Raw genomic sequence first — 21,148 nt, forward strand, 5'->3', positions numbered from 1 at the left:
GGCTAGCGCTGTCCTCCGAGTGTGTTACGCCGCCCCAACGGTGCGTGAGCAAACAGTTCGAAAAGATGCGATCGGCTGTAACATATGATAGTCTTCGGCCCTCCCGACTGACTGGTAGTAGTAGCCTTAATGTGGGAGCCCCCTAGTGACGGGGAGGAATTAGACATGAATAAATAAGAGAGAAAATCTGGGAAAAATCCCCCCAAAAAAAACTTTAAAAAAAAAAGGAAAAAAGAAAAAGATTCAGCTGTATCCTTAGCCTGTCATGGTACAATATAATTTCAATTTCTTTAATTTAGTCTACATAATTAAATGTAATTTAATTCAATATGAAAAAAATTCTGTTTTTCTGTAACAAAGTATCCAGAAATATTTCGTTCCTCTTTTATAACACCAAGTAAAAAAAAAAAACATCACATTTTTAATGGCAGTTATTGTTATGGAACATCTGCAAAACAAGTAAGTACCTCTTATCACTTATGTTACAGCTGCTATAAACAATCGTTCCCTCACCATGCCCTCTTTTCTCTTTCTCTTGGTTAAAAAGCTACAGAATATGTAAAAAAAAAAAAAAAGAAAGAAACACAGCTTGTTTTTGTGAGTGACAAACAGAAAAGTGCAAACTCTTCAAATAGAGGAAAACGTCAATGATTAAATGCTATCTACTGTACTGTACGTTTAAAACACCAAGCTTTAAATCTGTTTATTGTTAAGATGAGATGTGTCGTATCTGCCCCAGAAACTCCTGTAAACTGACCGAAATTACAAAACAAATCACGAGAGCATTCGCATCAACATGTGACTTAAGTTTCTGTGGTTCTGTCAGGGCTGCTGTTACAGAATATTAATCCGCGCCTGCTGACCAGTCGGATTCGTGGATGGTTGGACGTGCATGGTTGAATGGAGAGATCCTGGCAGGAAATACTTTACACTTTTGTGCTAAGAGTTTCACATTACATTAATGTTCACTTCTTTGTTAGATACTCAGATTTAAAGCGACTCACAAGCAGCGGGCTGTTAAAGGAGCTTGCAGTGATGTGTGTTACTGCGGTATTGATCTGAAACGAGCGCAAGATAGTTGTATGAACGACAAAAATGGTAGTGGTAGCTCAGTGGGTTAGGGCTCTGGGTTAGTCATCAGAAGGTCAGTGGTTCAAGTCCCAGATCTGCCAGGCTGCCACTGTATTATTGCTCTGACCCTGTGCTCTGACCCCGCCCCCCAAGCTAAGACGTGCTAAGAAAGAATGTCGCTATGCGGTAATATCCCCTGTGACTGCTGTATGGATGGGCCGTGGTCTTAGCATACACACTTTACTAACACATGTGTTTATACACGGCCCTGTTTCCCAAACTCTATTAACTGTTAGTCGCTTAATCCCCTTTGGTCGCTTCTATCTTTAGATCTTTGATTTGCCATCAATCTTTCTGAAAAAGATCAATACATTCTAATGTGACATTTAGATTTCTTAAAGCCTAATTAACTGCTATTCACTTATGACGAGTTAATCAGATCATCTTAAGCAACAGTTTTCCAAACCAGTGCTCCTGAGCATACGGAACATCACTTTTCATGATGGGAAATTCACCCCGCTGTTATTTCTTTTCTACACACCAGGATGAGGTCTGAGAGCTGCATCCCTGCTGACTAAACCCAAAAGCTGGCTTACAATCTCTACTTCCTGTCTCCCGGAATGAGGAGAGAAAATTGGAGGAAAGAAAGGCTGAAAGGCCCGAAATAGATGCTTGTATTTTGTAACAGATGCTTGTATTTTGTCACGCACACAGCCCGTGTGTCTAGGCTTAAACATTACAGGGACTGAATCATGAATTTACACTGTTGGGTCTCGAATTATATTACAAAAGCTGTTGCGAGGCAAACTTTAACCTAAGACAGGGCTGCCTGCAAAGTCTCAAATCACATACATGGCAACGTGAATTTTGGACAGGCATAACGCTGTTTAGTCAATTGGACAGTCTTATTACCTTAATGCTTTCCTCATTAACTTTGAGGCAGTGGTGGCTCCAACGGTTGTAAGTCTTGATCAGAAGGTCGGGGGTTCGAGACCCAGCACGGGCAGGTTGCCACTGTTGAGCTCTTGAGCAATCCTGTCTGCTCCAGAGGTACTACAGTATATCCTGGCTCACCCTGCCCTCTGACCCCAGCTTCTTTCAACAATGGGATATGCGAAAATTACAATTTCCCTGTGGGGATTAATTAATTATACTATATAGTATTATTTATCATTTTGAACTATTGTTGAAAGAATAAAGATAATAGTAATAACCTAATCGTTATTGCTAATATGCTAATAGAGTACTGACTCATCAGAGAGACTGATTGTTGCGTACTAACTTCAGTTTAGGACTCTATTATATAGATACAATAAATTAAGTAACCATTTAAGTATACTTACCATGTAGGTTATGTTGAATGCACTGTACCTAATGCTATGCATAATTTGTTAGACCTTCCTTATTAACAGGACTGGACCACTGCACCTCTGGCCAAGATGATCGTTCTCAGTGCATTTACATTTAGGCATTTGGCAGACGCCCTTATCCAGAGCGACTTACATTTGTATTTCATAATACATGTGAGGGGCCTTGCTCAAGGGCCCAACAGGGACAACTTGGCAGGCATGGGGTTTGAACCTAGGACCTTCCAAACCGTAATCCAATACCACTGAGCTATCCAAGACTCTGGAACAGTGGACTCGGTACTACTGGTACAGTATGTGTGTATCATCTTACTGACCACTGAACTGAACTACTATACAGCTTGTTCTTTCCCATATACTGTCTTTGCTAATTAGAGTCAGGTCATGAACAAGGCACTACTGTAAGCTGAATATATTTGGAATGTGCCACTAAACTGCTGCACCTCATACACTCGTCCCAGCACAACACATACTATTAAGTCACAGTCATGCTGAGAATGAGCCACCATCAAAAACAATATCTGGGTGGGTGGTGGTGCCAGTGTAATAATGAGTGGGGTGTGCTGTTATAGGAAAACAATCAGAGTTGACTGTCACATAGTGAGGTTCCTGTTATCACTCTAAAGTCAAGTTGTTGTTTGTTACTTATTGAAGTACATTCAATAAAATTGTATTCCTTTTAAACTACAATTAAACTAAAAATTCACCAATTATTATATTTTTTCAATTAACAAAGGGCACATTGTGATTTTACATGCTTATCCTTGCATTAAAAATAAAATAAAAATATGTACATATTAACTATTAGACCTATTGCTAAACACCTACACACTGTAATTGGTTTATTGCTAATGTAGGGCAACAATTATCCTTCACGAGTCCCTGTGTATTAGTTACTACAGAAAAAATAAAGCATTAGAATAACATGTTTACATAAGTCATCATTTAAGTTACAGCTGGCATTACTGTCAAAGCTGTTGCTAAACAAAGATATTGTTAAAACATAGTTATTTATACGGTCAACCTTCTGACCAACCAGAATTATGAATTCTGCTGCAGAATAAAGAAGGACATAATAATAGAATGTAAGCGCACCTAATGAACTGTGTGTAAGTGTGTGTGTGTGTGTGTGTGTACTCACAAAATAAGTGTCGGTTGTGCCTACAAAGTCTAAAATAAAAGAGTGCAGTGTGATGAGAATGGGACTGAGAGAATTCAATCAGAGGAGATTTCCCATGGTTTTCGACTAACCAGTCGGTGAATGGATTCCTTAATTACAATTCAGAGACAAAGCGCAAATTAGGAACATGGGACTAGTAAAGGGAAAAAAAAAACGAAGAAGAGATTTCTTAAAGACTGACATTCTTCTATTGAAGAGGACATGTGAGGTTCTTTACGCAGCTTTCAATCATTTTAGTCAACAGTTTTGTGGAAGCTGGTATAATTTGGTTTGACCGTGGAATTAGGAGAAAAGGATTGTGGGATTGTGTGTGGGGTGAAAAAAAGATTTATGGAGACTCCCAAATTAGTAGCAACCTTTTAAACACAGTGTTTCGCGGGTTGTTAGATGCTTCATGAATCACTAGATTCACTAGGAGGCGTGTTCGAGTCAAAGCAGGACTCATGATGTCATTTCTAATGAATGAAGGCGTAAAAACCGCTTGACATTTACAAAAGACTTCAAAGCACAGTACGGCGATGAGACTCTTAACCGCAGTAAAACGTTTGAATGATTCAAACAGTTTAAAGAAGGCTGTATGTCTATGAATGACAATCCCGGCCGGGGTGGCTTGGCGCCCATTGCAGTCTTTCTCGTGAACGCCTGTTCCTTGAAAATCGACACATAGCTTTTCACCAACCTGTTGAAAAGATGCATCTGTACACACAGTTGTTCACGAACACCACTTGTACATTACAGGAACTAATTGAAGAGTTATTACCACCTCCCCCTTGTCGTCCTGGCTCATGTCTGGGCTATTCGAGGAGTTCCTGGGGGGCCAGTGTTTCAGGCATAAAGAGATTATAGAGGAATAAAGGTAGTTTTTACACACCTAACTGTGTTCTGTTAATCTGCATAATCAAATGTCCTTATTTGACTTACATAGTTACAGTAATTTTGGGTAAGGTTTACGGTAACAATATACTCAGAAGGCTTTTAACTATGGAGGTTAAAAGCCCTTACAAAAGTCCATCTACAGTATATAATATTCTTTGTTTATGCCTGAATAGCGACAGCAGTTACCTTTTCAATGCTTAACCATTAACTATAAGAAATGAGTTCATATCTACTGTATAAATTAGGTTTTATAAGTCCAAACACAAGTCCTTATGTGTTATTTCAGACAGGAACACATTTTTAAAAGGCTTTGATGCAGAGGGAAAGAAAAGGCATACTTCTCTGTTCAGTCATCTTTAAAACATTTTGTTTTCACCATGGACTTTCTTCCTAACAAGGCACATCATCGCTTCACAAATCAGACCAGAGTGAGTAATAGATTTTTGATCCATTGAAATACTTTGCTGGTTCCGCATCAAAACCAGTTGACGGCCCCTGACATACACTCCGTACAAGCTATTTTTCACCCATTAAGTCTGTGACAGATGTCTATTTACACACTCAGCTTTGATTAATGTTACACGAATAACCCAGTATAACCTTCAAGAAACCATCAAGTTGTCTATAGACCAAATGCAAGCTGCAAACAATCCATTTATAAATGTAAACTCATTAATACATACACCGTATACACCATAATACATACACCGTAACTCATTAATACATACACTATAACTGAAGAAAACAAACAAACAAACAAACAAAAAAAAAAAATTATGCACAGTATTGTGTAGGTTCCACTTGCACTGGCTGGGCAGCACAGAGACCCTAGGGGTATGCTGTAAGGTCTGGCACCAGGACATTGGCAGTTGATCCTTTAGGTTGCGGGGTCAAGCCTCTATTTTTTCAGACTTTTTTGTTTACTGCATCCCGACATTACGGATTTCACACTAGGGATCTGGGATTGTTTCTGAGAACACTTGATCCCAAAGTCCAGTTAATTTTAATCAGTGAGAACACAAGTGTTCCAGGCTCAGGAAGAGTGCCCAAGTCTGCTTGAAAAGGTGGTCTTGATCACTCAGGCACCGATCGAATTAGATACCTGAACACGAGGGTGGACCACTGTTTAGAACCCTCAGTACCGATGAATGAAGACAGACTCCCTTGTTCTTTTCTTCATTTTGTGTTTAATGGCGGCCTGCCAACCCGCTACTGTATATGCATACTGCCACCTGTTGTTTCGGAGGGTAAAAACACAAAAAGTGTACTTGCATCCAGAGAACAAAATTCTTTAATTTGGGAATGGGGATGAAGAGGCGAACATTCTTGGGCATGGTAACAAATTAATCATAGTCAAACACACTGGGTGCTGTGCACGGAGAGCTGTGGTGCACTGGGTGTTCTGGGGCCTTACTATCATTGCCAGGATTGACAGATTTCTTTAACAGCGATTTTTGCTGCAATGGCTTTTCCCTAGACAGGGTACCTATTCTGTCACTAATTTACTGGTATATAAATGATGATCAATATTAATGTGTTACTGTCATGGCTGATCGGTGTATTTGTGCAGGGTAATACCGCGCTCTCCAGGCTAAACAACAAACAAAAGTAGTCAAAGATCTCAAATTTAATGTTAAATATCACAATTTCTGTGCCATCCAAGAATTTTAAAGCCATTCTCTGGCCTCATAAACACTTCAGACATCAAATGCCCTGCTTGCAGCTACAGGGCAAGTAATGACAGATGAGATTACACATTCCCTTTTAATCCACTGTGAGAGGTTCACGCTCTCTTTCTCCATTTCACTCTCACTTTCATCCAGTTGATCTTTACGCCCCGAAATGTATAAAGCATTGGAAACGAAGCTGACAGTATCAGAAAAAAACACAGCGAATCTGCATGAGGAGGGCGAAGGAAGGAAGGGGGGAAAAAAAAATCAATATTTCATCTGGAATACTGTACACCAACCACTCCCTCAGTGCAAATCAAACAGACTGGCCATTAAAAGGTTTGACTTTAAATTTACTTTTAAAGCCTCTTGGCGAGAGCAAAGGTGATGAATTACATAATAGCTACAAACTGTTGAGGTCTGAGGTTCAAGGCTCTGTAATACACCAAAGAAAACATTACATATTTGCTTAATAAAAAAAAAAAAAAAAAAGCAACAGGCCAATTCCACGCTACCTTCACTTCCTGTTTTGATACACCAATCCTCTTCTATCTACAGTACCACGCAAAGTAAATGGTGACTCAGCCGTGAACAAGTGTCTGCCAAATAAACAAATGTAATTGGCGTTCCCAAATTGCCCGCAGTGTGTGAATGAGTGTGTGAGCGTGTGTATTTGTGTGTAAGTGTGTGCCCTGCGATCGACTGGCACCGTGTCCATGGTGTACCCTGCCTCGGACCCTCAGGCTCCAGGCCTAGTGTTCAGGATTGAGCGGTATAGACGATGAGTGTTGAAGCAGAGTCCAGCTCTTCTTTTTACTTATCTGGGTTACAGAACTACTGACTCTGGCTGTATATTCAAACTATTGTAGAAAAGATATTTGTTAAGACCTTGACCCTGTTTGGATCAATTCGAAACTCAAAATCTTACAAATATTCAACCACTTGTATCGTGTTAATGAGAATCGTGGGTAGCCTCAGGGACTTTAAATAATAGTTTTTAATTGATAGCGATGAGTAGTTTGGTTTTGACCATCATTAGCCTTTAAAAAGACCTTAATTCTCTTACATTAAATATACTGTATATAAGCAATATCACATGCAGGAAGTGCTGTTGTACTTTATATCAGCATGGCTGGGAAAGTGGTAAAGTGCTCGCCCTATCATCTGGAGATAGCAAGTTCGATTCCCGGGTGATGCTGTAACCTCTCGCAGCCGGAGGTCTAGAAAGACCTGATTTGCCGAGCTCTCTCAAAGGGGTGGCATGAAAGGTACTTAGTGCTGGCATCACATGGTTCTGAGGAAACATGATAGTCTTCAGTCATTAATCTCTTTTTTCACACACCAAGTAGTGCCTTTGATCAGGGATTTGGGATCTGTTAGCCATAAACAGAACACCACAGGTCATTTGAATTGAGAGTGTAATTAACGGTTTCTAGAACACATGAAAGCGCAGTGATACATACTGTATCAGTTAAACATCACAGTGCTGATACGCTGGATATCAGCACTCATGGAATGCCCCTCATCTAGTCAGAGAACTCTGTCGGGACTAACTCTTGTACAGTAATACAATGACCAAACGGATGAATTAATGAATGAATGAATGAATAGATACATACATGTATAAGTAAGTAATTAAGCAAACTAATTAAAGTAAAAAGAGTAAATTCATGGATTTTGGAGAACTTCTTACATCCTCACTTGCTTCTGTCTCTGCATGTATTCATCTACAGTACGCAGTCTATTTCAATTAATGCAAACCATTAATCGAACAAAGCAAATTAAAGACAAAGATTTAAGACAAAAACTGGGCGAGACACTTTGAGCTATTTATACGCATGCTTTTGCATTTACCTCGGTTGGTATGCTGCCACATTTAGAACTAAAAAAGGCAACCACTACTGTTTTGCACCGCTGGATAAGTCTGTAAAGGTTGTCTTTTTTTGGCCATTGTGTAGGGTTATTGTTATTAGCAAATTTTGACATGAAATAATAGTGTATATAAAACTATATTTAAGCATAGATGCCTATTTATATGCAATTATATTATAACTTTTTTATCTTAGTCATTTCTGTTAAAAGGAAGGGCTATATCCCATTCATGTACTTCATCATCATCATCATCATTATTATTATTATTATTATTATTATTATTATTTTTATTATTATTTTTATTAGTATACCTCTAACCTCTACAAGAGTTGATAATTGCAATTGCAAATACATGTTGCTAGCCTTGGTACTGGATGTTTGAAATTTCCTTCAGGATCAATCAATAAGTAATATCTGTCTGTCTGTCTGTCTGTATTTTTTTTTTAAGTGTGTTCAGAAATATTTAGAAATTTAGAGCAAATCCAGCAGAGCTCTCAGACACCTTTATCTGGCCTTGGTTCCTTATTTATATATATATATTTTTTTTTAGTATACTGTGGTTTGTGTCGATTTATACCGAGATCACTCTGCACTCAAAACTAATTCTCCAGATCACGCTGCAGTCAGAGAAGACCGAGCTCAGTTGTAACAGTTCTGCGCTTCCTCTTCGTACATCTTCTCTATGAAAAAGGAGCGAGCCTCGGGGAGACTTTAGCTTCAGCTGATGTTTTTTTCCCTGTATTCCTCTCTCTCAACAGGCTGATGAGAGCCTCTTTTGTGCTCGGCTCTTTTACACTTTTCCTAAACAGTTTATGATTTTGGGGAAAACAGTAGCGGCTTACTGAATGGGAGCGTGGGTGGGAATGAAAGCCGGTGTTTGTGTGCGGGAGAGAGAAGAAGAGAGAGAGAATCAAACAAAGCCAAGAAACATGGGGGTTGATGATGGCGTTACATCATCAAAACAGAAACCTGAAACCATTTACATGTCAAACAAGGCTATATCACGTAAAAAAAAAAAAAAAGAAAATCAGACAAAAGCCAAAACTGTCAAACATAAATAAATAAATGTAATTATAGACATTTGCAAAGCCTCTGCGTACGGGTAGACAAGAGTCATCACTCATGAAAAGGAAGAAAAGAGAAAAAGAAGAAAATTGTTGTGAAATAGGGTGTGTTTTCATGCGGTGGCCAAAAGTATTAAGACAGCATATGCCATGTATTATAGTTCTCCCTGTGCATGTCTGATTAGTTCTCACCTATCTGGCTCAAGAGTTGTGCTAATTAAAATCACTTGACCTGGGAAGCTCTTAAAACCCAGAATATTTTTGGCATTATTTGTTAAGCATTTTTTTTTAAATAAACATATATATATAGCATTATCGCCTTGCACCCCCATGGTTCGATTCCAGCCTCGGGTCTGTGTGCATGGAGTTTGCATGTTTGTCTCCATGCTTGGTGGGTTTCCTCCGGGGGCTCCGGTTTCCTCCCACACTCCAAAGGCATGCAGATTAGGCTAATTGCCGTTTCCAAATTGCTCATAGTATGTGAATAAGCATGTGCTTCTGCGTAGGTGTGTGTGTGTGCCCTGTAATGGATTGGCACCCCGTCCAGGGAATCCCCCGCCTCGTGCCCTACAGTAAGTCTCCCGGGTTAGGCTCCAGACCCCATGCGACCCTGTATACAGGATAAACCGGTATAGACGATGAGTGAAAGAGTGAGTGGGAGGAACATATCCTTTTATTTCAGCACAACCTAGGCAATATGAGGAACCTTTAGCTCATTTTAACTAACTATACAATTATGACTGAGCAAAAAAGTTTAAAAATGGGTCACACAGGCAAAGAAATAGCACAGATACATGTGATCAAATGTTTTCACCTTTTTTTTTTTTTTTATTATCACTATCCTATTCTGTGCTGCTTGGTTTTAATGGGTGGAACAGAAATGGACTTTTACTATCTGGAGCCGTGTTGTCCACTTCTGCACAAGAAATGTCTAAAACTGGGGAATTCTTAAATGAAATGTGAAATTTCTGTACATGATCTTCAGGAAACGATCAAGCAGGCATGCACTGAGCGAGCAACACCAGGGTAGAGGAGACGTCTTCATGAATTTTTGCCCGGCCGGATCCATCAGAATTTAAGAATAAAGGACTTCATACCTAATACTGATTGGTGTATATAGCACTTTCATTGCATAAAATAAATTATTCTTATCTTAATCACCATTATTGAAAAACACATTGAGAAAGTCATTAAAACACTGAATTTCATTTTATTTCTATATTTCACTAGGAGTGTGATTTTCCTAATGAATGGGGAAAACACAATCACTATAACATGTTAGACAGGGATGAAAATGAGTACCACTAGGAAAACCCCATGTCGTTCTGGACACTGATACTACAGGATATCTAATAAAAGAGATTGTGTTTTTAATTTAATAAAACATAAATTGAAAATTAGCTTGGATTTAAATATAATCGCCTCTAGAACTATACATTATTGACAAGTGCGTCTTTCTGTACAGTAGGAGTTTGTTACATTAGTTTGGTTTGAAACGTTGGAATTTTTGTTTGTGATCAGGGGAAATGGTACAGGCACTTTACAGAGGTGTTTTACCAACTTGTGACCTTTTTTATTAGAAAGAATATGTCATTGAGAACATCCTTTCCTTTTTTAATGAGGGGCATTCAAGTTCAACCAAAACTTTTGATTGTGCAGAATAATACAACGCAGTTACGAGAGTAAAAACTCCCTTTATTTCCGTATATAATCCCCTGTTTTACTAAGGCATTAATGAATGCACTTTTTTTTAAATCTGGAGGTACATATTTTAAAAAAAATTTGGCTGGTGTTTACAGTAAGCCAGTCAAACAGTTAAACATGACAACACAACTTCCTGTTTTTAAAAGAAAATTATATCTCAAGATAGAAAAGTCACAGCTAAGGGGCATTGGTAGGTTTTTCTGTTGAAGGCCCGGGGTCGATTCCCACCCAACACCCAAACTGGATTCAGTGCTGGCCCCGAGCTCGGATAAAATGGGAGGGTTAGCGTCAGAAAGGGCGTCTGGTGTAAAACCCTGGGCCAAGTTGTGTGTGTCGGGGAAGCAGCCGGAAGACCAACGACAACGACGACAAAGGTCACAGCTAGGAGGCGGTTTCATCTTTCATGGGGACTTTATCTTCAGTCATGTTACGCATTACACTGCACAGGAGTCTGACTGTGTAACTACAGAGATGATCAATGCACTTCAATTGCAGAGATCCTGCAAACCTATTACATAACATCTCATAACAGTTACTTAGAAATAGCCAGGAAGAGCTACTCGTTTTTTTTTTTTTTTATTGTATGCACGCCACAACAGATCTTTTACTGTATTTATATTAAACGCCTCACGCTATGAAACCCAGAGAAGCCACTTACAACTCGTATAATATCTTCCAGTGTCATATTTTCCCATCTTTGCCATTTTGCTGCACTTGCACACTTAATTATACACATAAACATTGTATTTGAGCCTCAGCGAAAAAGCTTAAATTAAAATGTTCACGCTCTTAAGAGAGGTCACAGCGGCCTCATTACACTAGAGGTTTCCAATCTCAAGCCAGCGTTCATGACTGTAATTGCGGCGGTTCGTTAAGAGTTTAGATTAGCTCAGGGCTGACCCGCTATTATTCGCTTTCTTTTTTCCCTTTTTTTTGTATTTTTCCCGTTACATTGAAGTGTACCTCTTTTACCCATACATTTAGTAATAACTGTACTAAGATCAGAAAATCACTGAAAGAAAATAGCTACAGTGAATAATAAAAAACAAAAAACATTTGCATATGGAAATAACTAAAGTTTGTGGCTATTGAATGCACAATCCTAACTGTAGCACGGCTCAGAGTTCTTAAAAATAAGTGTTATAAATACAGTACAGACGGCACTCCGCTGAACACTGATCTGTGTTACGTACATGCACACATACTGTATATTTGGGAAAAACCTACTGTAAAGCCGATCAAATAATTCAGTCCACTAGGAGGAATCTGCACCAGAAGTTTTTTTTCTTGGTTTTGTTTTTTTAAGCAATGCACAATAAGTGTTGAAACCAAGACATAGAGAGAACAGGGACTGTATCAATTTTAGGTGTAAAGTGACAAAAGAAAAGCTTATCTTACAGCTCAGGCAACGGCCTACGTCTAGCCAATAAACACTGAAAGAGAAGTCACATTTTTTACTATTACTGGGTATAACTACAAGTGTATCATGTTTTCTACCATCCTGCAAGACTTTGCACCTTCACAGGAGACAAGACAAGACAAACGTTGTGGCCGTCACCCACCCACAAGAGGCAAACTTTCTATGACTCAAGTACTGTATTCGCAGAGGTGGAAAAATTCCATCCCATTTGCATTCAAATCTTGAATAATTTAGAAATAAAATCCAGATTGAGCAATTGAGTTGGGTTAAAATTTTAGTCCGAAAGTGTCAGCATAAGAGGCGTTCGAGTTAAACCGGGATTTGTGGTGAAAGTTCTAATTAACGAAGGTGTAACACTGACTGATATTTACACAAGACAGAAGATTTACAGCACATTTTAAAGAAGGCTGTACGTCTAAGAATGATGATGCCAGAAGAGGTGGCTGGGGGCCACGAGTAGAATGCCTGGTTCTTGAAAATAAAGACACATCTGTCTGTGGGGACAGACAGCACATTGCAGGAACTTGGCTGGGAGTTATTGCCATATCCCCCTTGTACAGTGTTAAAGCCATTTCCACATGTTTGGGCCATTAATGGAGTTTCTGGGAGGCCAGCGTTTCAAACATGAAGCAGGAAGTCCGATCATGGCTCCGGTGTACTGAGAAAACACTCAACACTTTTAACAATAACGTAAAAGTAATTAAACTATGTTAGGTTCTTCTTGAGTCGATGCACGTAAAAAAACCTATGCATGTTTCGGGTACACGTTCTTTTGAGAAGCACATGGTGCTGGTGATACTTAGTCAGGTGTATGTCTCTAATAGTTAAATGCATCTATAGTTAGCATTTAGTAATGCAGAAAATCTGAAATGCTTTAAGCGGGAAAAGGCCACAAGCACAACGACCACTGCAATCTCTTATAATGTCTCACACCGTGAGTGTACAGATCTCTGTGTTTAAAAAAAAAGCACTTTAAAACTCTTAAGCTTTCTACTTTAAACTCAGCAAAAAAAAAAAAAAAAAAGACATCAACAAAACTCTAAGAGTTTAATTTTCATTCCTTTTAAGAGCTGGCGCTTTGATTGTGCCGTTTCATACGTGGCATAATTTGCATGCCCAAATAGGCAGTTGCAGCTCTTTTCAAGGACAGCGCCTTTGAGTGATCTGAAACTGAAGCTACGCATCATCCTTGACATTGACTGGCTTGCTAATGTCAACAACAACAACAAACAGCCACCAATCATCATCGAATAACATGTAATCGAGCAACGGCACTTCATCTCGCTTTCACACAAAACAACCTTCGCAAAAGCTGACACAATTTGGACAAACAAATCGCGCCCGTCGGTTCCTCCAAAGCCGGATGAAACACAATGAATTCTGCGTTCTCTCGAAATTGTCTAAGAACCAGGATAATGGTGTTTATACCACGGTGCGGATGAATGCTGGAATCTTATTGATCAGATTAGCAAAGTTTTTCCAGTTGTAAGGTGGATGATGTTGATGATAACAGGCTTGATGTAAAACTATATTGTTTCTATAGTAACAGCTCATACGCTGCGACTTGTAAGGTGTGCATTTTCGATAAAATCGAAAAACTAATGAATAACATTTTTTAAAAATTGAGTCACATGACAAACTAAAAACATGTAATCGATGAAGAGGAAACAATTTTGGGAAGACTTTTTTATTTAAAATTTAAGGATGTATTCTTAGTTGTAAGCACTTTGTAACGGTCAAAGTTTCCCCAGAACAGGGAAGTCTTCAGGACAGGGGACTTTACGCTTTCTGCTTTCTTGGCGAAATAAGAGAATATATTTTTACGTATAGGGAGAGAGAGGGTGAGGAAAAGGCTGTTTATTACAGCCGAAACAGGAACTTACTTTAAAACATGTATCAAATTATGTACTGTAAGTGTTAAAATGTGTAATATCATTCATTAATAAACTGTTGTGGTAACAATAAATATTGTCTATATAAATGGTGGATAACATTAAATAATGTTTTGTTAATATAAAAAAAATTGCCTATACATAAATATAAGTAGATACATAACGCAGCTAATTAACATACAGTACTACCTAACCCAACTACCATAATCTAACATTAATAACACCACCACCAAAAAACAATAAAAGTAGTTGGTATTATTGGTGCTTTACAAACCAGCTTCAAATTTTAGCAATTTTTTTTCTGGGACTTTTGATTGTGCAAAACAACAGAATACAGTTATTAAAACCCACCTTCATTGCTCTATACTGTACAATCACGTTACACTAATGCACTTATCCTAGTATTTCACTAATGCTTGGATCCCATTAAGGGAGGATGATCAGACCGCCTGCATCATGTCTGAAATGATGGCCTCCCAGGAACTCCTTTAATGACCCAAACATGTGGCTTGAAGTGAGGTCAGGACTGTATGGGGGATAAGGCAGTAAATCCCAGGCAAGTTCCTATAATGTGCAAGTGGTGCTGGTGAATGATTGTGTGTACAGTTCTCATAGACAGATGCATCTCTTCTGCATGTTGGTGACAAGTTATCCGTCAGTTTTCAAGGATCAGATGTTACGTTGTCATTCATGAGAAATTTCATCACAAGACATGGTTTGACAGACTTGTGATGAAATTTTGTTGCACCATGACCATAAAAAAAACTTTGCACAATCAACTTTGAGTTTGTGCATAATTACTCATGGTTTAAAACCTTTAAACTATCGGTCTCTCACCAGCATTTGTTTTTTTTCCCCTCATAACATTAATAAGACGACATACTGTATACAGGACATCTTGTCTTTTCTTGTTACTGGATACTTCCGAACAAATCTCTAATACTGGAGACTCCTTCCATATGGATATAGGTAGGGCATCTGCTAAACAACTTTTAAATTACAGTTATTACTGCAGAATTAGCTGCTCTTATAGAAAATGAATCAACACCTTCTGACAGATCAGATTTATGAACTAAAGGATGCTGTGAGAAAAGCGTTACAGCCTCCATTAATATAACCCTCAAGTCACAAAAAAGTGAGTAAGCATAAAGCAACTGTGACTTTTTATTACCCACTATTATGCCGAGGAGGACGGAAACTAAAAGAAACTGGACTGATGTGTGTAAAAAGGTCAGAGCCTGGGATGCTAATGGATTCTATTTTTCATTTCCAATTCACAAAGCATTTCCGTTTCTCCAAACAGAGCTGTGATGAGTGACTATAGTGATCAAGTCGAGCTGTGAAGACAGAGAACTAATCTGGACTAATTATACAAGCGTTAGGTCAGTGAGAGATTAAAGTAGAGATGAGGCAGAGCACTTATGTTCTCGAGTGAGTCAGTCCCTGTGCGATGTCACTGAAGGTAAGATGACAAAGGACACATTAATGATCAACTCCTCACTGATGGTTACAGTAGATCTGGAGTGTGTCTCGGGAATGCTGAAATCAGGGCAGGAACGCTTTGTACTGTATTGGTTTCGCAGCTTGCAAAGATTTAAGTTTGGCAGTAAACATATCGGCTGGTTACTCGAAGACGGGGCGAAACCAGAGAAGCATAGAAAGAGGGTGAACATTTTGAGATAGTAATGTATGAGTGTTTCTATATGGTGGCATGAAGCAACCTGAAGTTTACTGATCTCTTAAGATCATATCATGTATCAATATTGTTAAGAAAAGGACAAAATGACAACAAAACTATTATATAACAATTCACAAAAGCATAAATCTATCTTAAAAAAATAATTTCAAACATTAACATTTAACAAACGTTAAATTAAAATCTCTCGAATGCAACCGGTACTGCATGCAATGGCTGGGTTGTACAGTATGGGGTGTGGCAACCCACCGACGGCAGGCCTCGAACCAAGATCCTCAGATCAGAAAGTCAATAACCTAGACATGAAAATGTTTTCTTAGTCATCTTATTATTTGTGTAAACGTGCCATTATCACACAGCCAATTAACCGTGCTGCGATTATGGGAAGTCATTAGGGTCAAATTACGCCACGTTGGTCAAATGATTAATTTGTGTTAAAAAACGTAAAGCATTGAAATTTCTAGATAAATCATGTGTGTTAACATTTATATATATATATATATATATATATATATATATATATACTGTAAATATATTCTTTCCAGGGTGTGTGTGCACGCCGGTGACATCATTGAATCTCGAATGCAAAGGAAAAAAACATGAGTGCAGTCAGATTAAGTGTCAGAAGTAAGGAATGTCCTTTGAAAAAACACTATCGACACTTCAGTTTTACTTCCGAGATGACCATCTCGCTCTGACGTTTTGGGTAAAACATGTCAAGCAGAATTGAGTTTTGAATAAACTTCACTTGTAAGGCTTATTTTTACTGCCTGGAAGCCGGATATCAAATAGCGTGCAGTGCATACTGTGTACAAAGCAGGTGTATTACATTGGCACATTCTGTACGGGGCGCATGAAATGTGCGGTGAAAGTCTTGGCACAAATTATACACACATTTCAACCAGTTCAATGTACATGATGTGAAACACTGACTGCTTGGACAGGAGTGTCTGAGGATTAGACGTATGATAAATGGAGTGTTCCGGTAAAATTGTCATTTTTTCACACTTTTCACTTCACCGAGCATTTAATAATAGAAATGTCTTGACTCACTTACACATAAGTCTTGGTTAAATTTGCACATTGAGGTCATTTAAACAAAACCTTTGGTTGATACCGAAAGAGGCGGGAAATTGTTAGCAAACAAGAGAGGAAATGAGAGAACGCGAAAGAAAGGAAATAAAGATAATATTGTGCATGAAGTGAATTCAATTCAAGCCAGTGCAACTTATTTATCTAGAATCAGCACAGTGTGTGTGTGTGTGTGTTTGTTTGTTTGTTGAGGTATCCTGATTCTAGAGTTAGAACTCATCAAACAGACCAGATGTGAAACAGCAGTTCAGGAAATCCCTTTGCCAAAATGACCAAAATGCACATTTTACCACACCACTTTAATTTTGCTGTGCTTCTGCCTAATAAATATTATTTTCCATCTCCGTCCTCAAATGAAAAAAAAGGTGAAGCAAAAGAGAAAAATACAAATAATCGGGACTGAATGTAGCTGACCCTAATGTTATGACTAATCACATCTTAGCACTTTATTCTACGCTGTAAAAGTGGGCGTCGGTTTCCAAATTCCACCTGCAAAATCATTAAAGATTCATTCATTAATGTGTGGCACAAAGATTTTTGTTTTTACAAAAGACCTGCACTTAGGAAATAATTTATGCAAAAACTATTCACCTGCATTTTTAAAAGAGCTTTGTTGTATGACCTATAAACTTGCACTATTGTGTGCGTGCGTGCGTGTGTGCATAAAAAAGGGAGAGAGGATGTTTACACAGTGTGTATGTGTGTTTGCATGTTTGCAGAGGGTGTGTGTGTGTCCTTCTGTACACATGTGTAACTGTAATGCTTTCAATTGTGTACACTGCAATCCATGACCAATGTGTGAATGACATTTCAAGTACACACACACACACACTGAAAATACACGAGTGGGAAAAAATATCTTCAACCTTTGACTATGAGACAACTAAGAAAATGTCCCTTAACAATCCCTTAAAATGTCCTTAATTCCTTCTTAGAAACTTAATTTCTTCTTAGAAACTTCTCACACAGTCTCTTTAACCCTCGAATTTAGGAAGTGACCTCAAATTAATACTGCTGCTCACAGCATTGGATGTTAATAAAATAACGAAATATAAATAATAAAACAAAAACACCTATTTCCTTTAAATACGTTAAGCAGTACATGCTTTGGGTCTGACTGACATCTAGACTTTTAGCTTTAATTCAACCATTTACGTTTTCTTCCATTTTGTGTGAAAGTCCTCCTATTCTCAAAGGGTCAGAAGTAAATGTTACAAACTAACATAACATATATTAGTGTCTCCAAACTAATTCAATTAAATTCTCTTACTCATCTTCTGTACCGCTTTATCCTGTATTCAGGGTCGCGGGGACCTGGAGCCTATCCCAGGAGGCTTAGGGCACGAGGCAGGGTACACCCTGGACAGGGTGCTAATTAAACGCAGGGCACACACACATATACACACACTCACATTCACACACTATGGGCAATTTGGGAATTCCCATTAGCCTAACCTGCATATCTTTGGACTGTGGGAGGAAACCGGAGTACCCGGCGGAAACCCACCAAGCACGGGGAGAACATGCAAACTCCATGCACACAGAGACAGGAATGGAGCCCGGCCGTGACGTTGTCGCAAAGCAGCTACTCCAAAGATGAAACTAATAAACATTAGGATTACTTTAAATGCATGCATGCAAATCGTTTGCAGTCATTGACTTCCTGAAATCTGCTGTGTTTCCTCCTGTGAGCTGCTTTACCAGGACTTTACTGCAACTGTCTTTAGCTGCTGCTTGTTTATGGCTGTTTCTTTTGAAGCCTTTGGTTTAAACCTAATGTTAAAAGCCGGCTCAGTTGGGTTGTGGCCGGGTAACTCACTTACTCTTTTAGGGACGTTCTGTGTCTTCGCCTTAAAAAGCTTTTAGGTTTTTTTTGTATTATTGGTATTATTCTGTTCTGTAAAGTGCTGTCCTGTCGGGTTCGCAGTATTTGACTGAACCTGAACAGGAAGTATAGCTCTATACAGTTCAGGATTCATCCCGACGCTTCTACCAGCAGTAACTCTATTAATAAACACCAAAGACCCACTTCTATATCTGTGTTTTTACACTGGCTCCAAAATGTTTGACAGATGATGTAATACGCTTTGAATCCTGAGCCCTTGTTTTCTTTCTCCGTAATCTTTTGTTCCAATCATTCTGGTACAAGTTCATCTTTGTTTCAAAGAATCTTTTGTCGGAACTGGCTTTATTTAGATTTTCTTTTCCTTACTGAGCAAAATCGAATCTGGCCTTTCTTAAGTGTTACCAGTGGCTTGCATCTCGAGGTAAACCTTGTCTATTTACATTCATGGAGGTATCTCTTGATTGTAGACTTCAACAATGCTATGCCTACTTCCTCCAGAGTGTTTTAACTTGGCCAGATGTTGGAGCAAGGAATTCCAACTTTTGGTGTTGCTAAACTCACAGGCACATTTCTTCTTTTCAAGAATGTAATAAATTGTTAATTTGGTCTTTCCTAAAGTTTATGCTAGCTTTCCGATAAGTTTTTATTTATTTTTTAGCCTAATTATTGTCAACTTCACCTTGCATCAACACCTTTTTGAAATGCATTTGGAGAGTAACCGAAAACAGCTATGCATATACAGTACAGTATGTGCATTTACAGTAACACTTGGATTCCTCTCCGTACCTCACACACTCCATTACTGTCTATACCAATTTATCCCGTATAGAGGGTCGTGGAGGGCCTGGAGCCTATCCCAGGAAACTTAGGGCACAAGGCATGTCCATACATTTTATGTCCTTAATTTGTCATGAAATAACTGAACAAATGGCCACAACTGGCCATCAATCAATTGTCTAATTACCTTCGGGTCTATATATATATATGAATGTTGCAATACCTCCACTGTTAAGTGACTCTTCTTGTTAAATCCCTCAATTAAAGCTGAAAGTCTTTCACTCAATTGCGTCTTAATTGCTTCATTTCAAACCCCTTGTGGTGGTTTACGGAGACAAAGTTGTCAAAATACTTATAGACCCTTAGGAATAAGACAACTTAGAAATTAGACAACTGTTTTAATAAAATTGCTGTATTTAGAACACTTAAAACTTTTAACTTCAGTGGGATTGAGGGCTGTATGTGCAGACTAAACACTCATTACCGATCAGTAGTTATGTCTGGTTTAATTTTGGGGACTCTTGAGAGCAGATAATTAAAAAGACCTGGAGACACACAAATAAGAACTGCTTTTATGCTTAAGAAAAGAAAAAAAAAACCCACTGCAAATCAGTTCAGAGAAAGCTTTTTTCCCCTCAGTAACTCTCATCAATCAAACAGGTGGGCGTCAGTTGTTCCAAATGCGGTGGCGTTGATTCTAAATGCAATGGCCTACATTCATTGTGTCGAACTATTTAGCAAAGTGCCCTAGGCTTCAACTTGAGCAGTCTCTAAACTTCATTTAACATCTATTAATGATATGGGTCATTATAAATTTAGACTCATAACACTTTCCAAAAATGAGAAATGACTGGTACACTTACAAAATATGTGTCCAATTTGGATCTGTTGATTACTAACCTGACTGAAGTTCACAGTGGATCGATTCTTTGATTGGTGGACTTGCTGACAGACAGGGTTGGTGGTTACTTCTCTACACTACAGATTTGAGTTTAGACATGAAACGGCTCACAGATAACTTGAGGTTTACGTGCAAGTTCTACTGTCTGCATGGAAAATATCTGCTAATATATAGCAGTTCATATTGCACTGTATTGTTGTTAACAAACAAAAGTTACTTACTTCTTCACTGTTTTTTTTAAGCCACCTATAGAAGTTCTCCGCAACTTAGAAATTATTCATGAGGGCTCCAAGTTGAACGCCTTTAAGAAGCTAAGTATTTGACTCTAAAATGTCCTAAGAATATTAGAACAGCTGATACGTTTGCCCTGTACACTGGGTTACAGTAGTTCAAGTCCCAGGTGCCAGCTATAAGGTAGCAATTCAAGTTCATCAAACTGCATGGACCAAGGCATCATAAAGACCTGTCGTCCACCCAAATCACTAATGTGCAGATTCTATTTAACAGTAGTTTTGTGCAGATGGAGCTGATGAATGTATGGTGGGTGGGGGTGGGGGGGGGGGGGGGGGGGGGCAAAATTCAATGAGTCAGGCTTGTTCAGCATGTTCTTCATAGCAGATCCTCTAAGGTGGATTATCCAATCACATGCATTTCATCAGACCTGGCAATTCATCAGATCAAGAAGATAGAGAGATCAGAAAAAGATAGAGCAATAGAATG

General features: G+C 38.6%; 1 protein-coding gene across 6 annotated transcripts in view; it reads right to left on the bottom strand.

Moving 5' to 3' along the window:
• lpp (LIM domain containing preferred translocation partner in lipoma) overlaps positions 1 to 21,148 on the bottom strand; it is a 219,919-nt gene that overhangs the window by 73,416 nt on the left and 125,355 nt on the right. The window lies entirely within an intron of this gene.

Source organism: Clarias gariepinus, chromosome 6 (assembly GCF_024256425.1).
Source record: "Clarias gariepinus isolate MV-2021 ecotype Netherlands chromosome 6, CGAR_prim_01v2, whole genome shotgun sequence".
NCBI lineage: Eukaryota > Metazoa > Chordata > Actinopteri > Siluriformes > Clariidae > Clarias > Clarias gariepinus.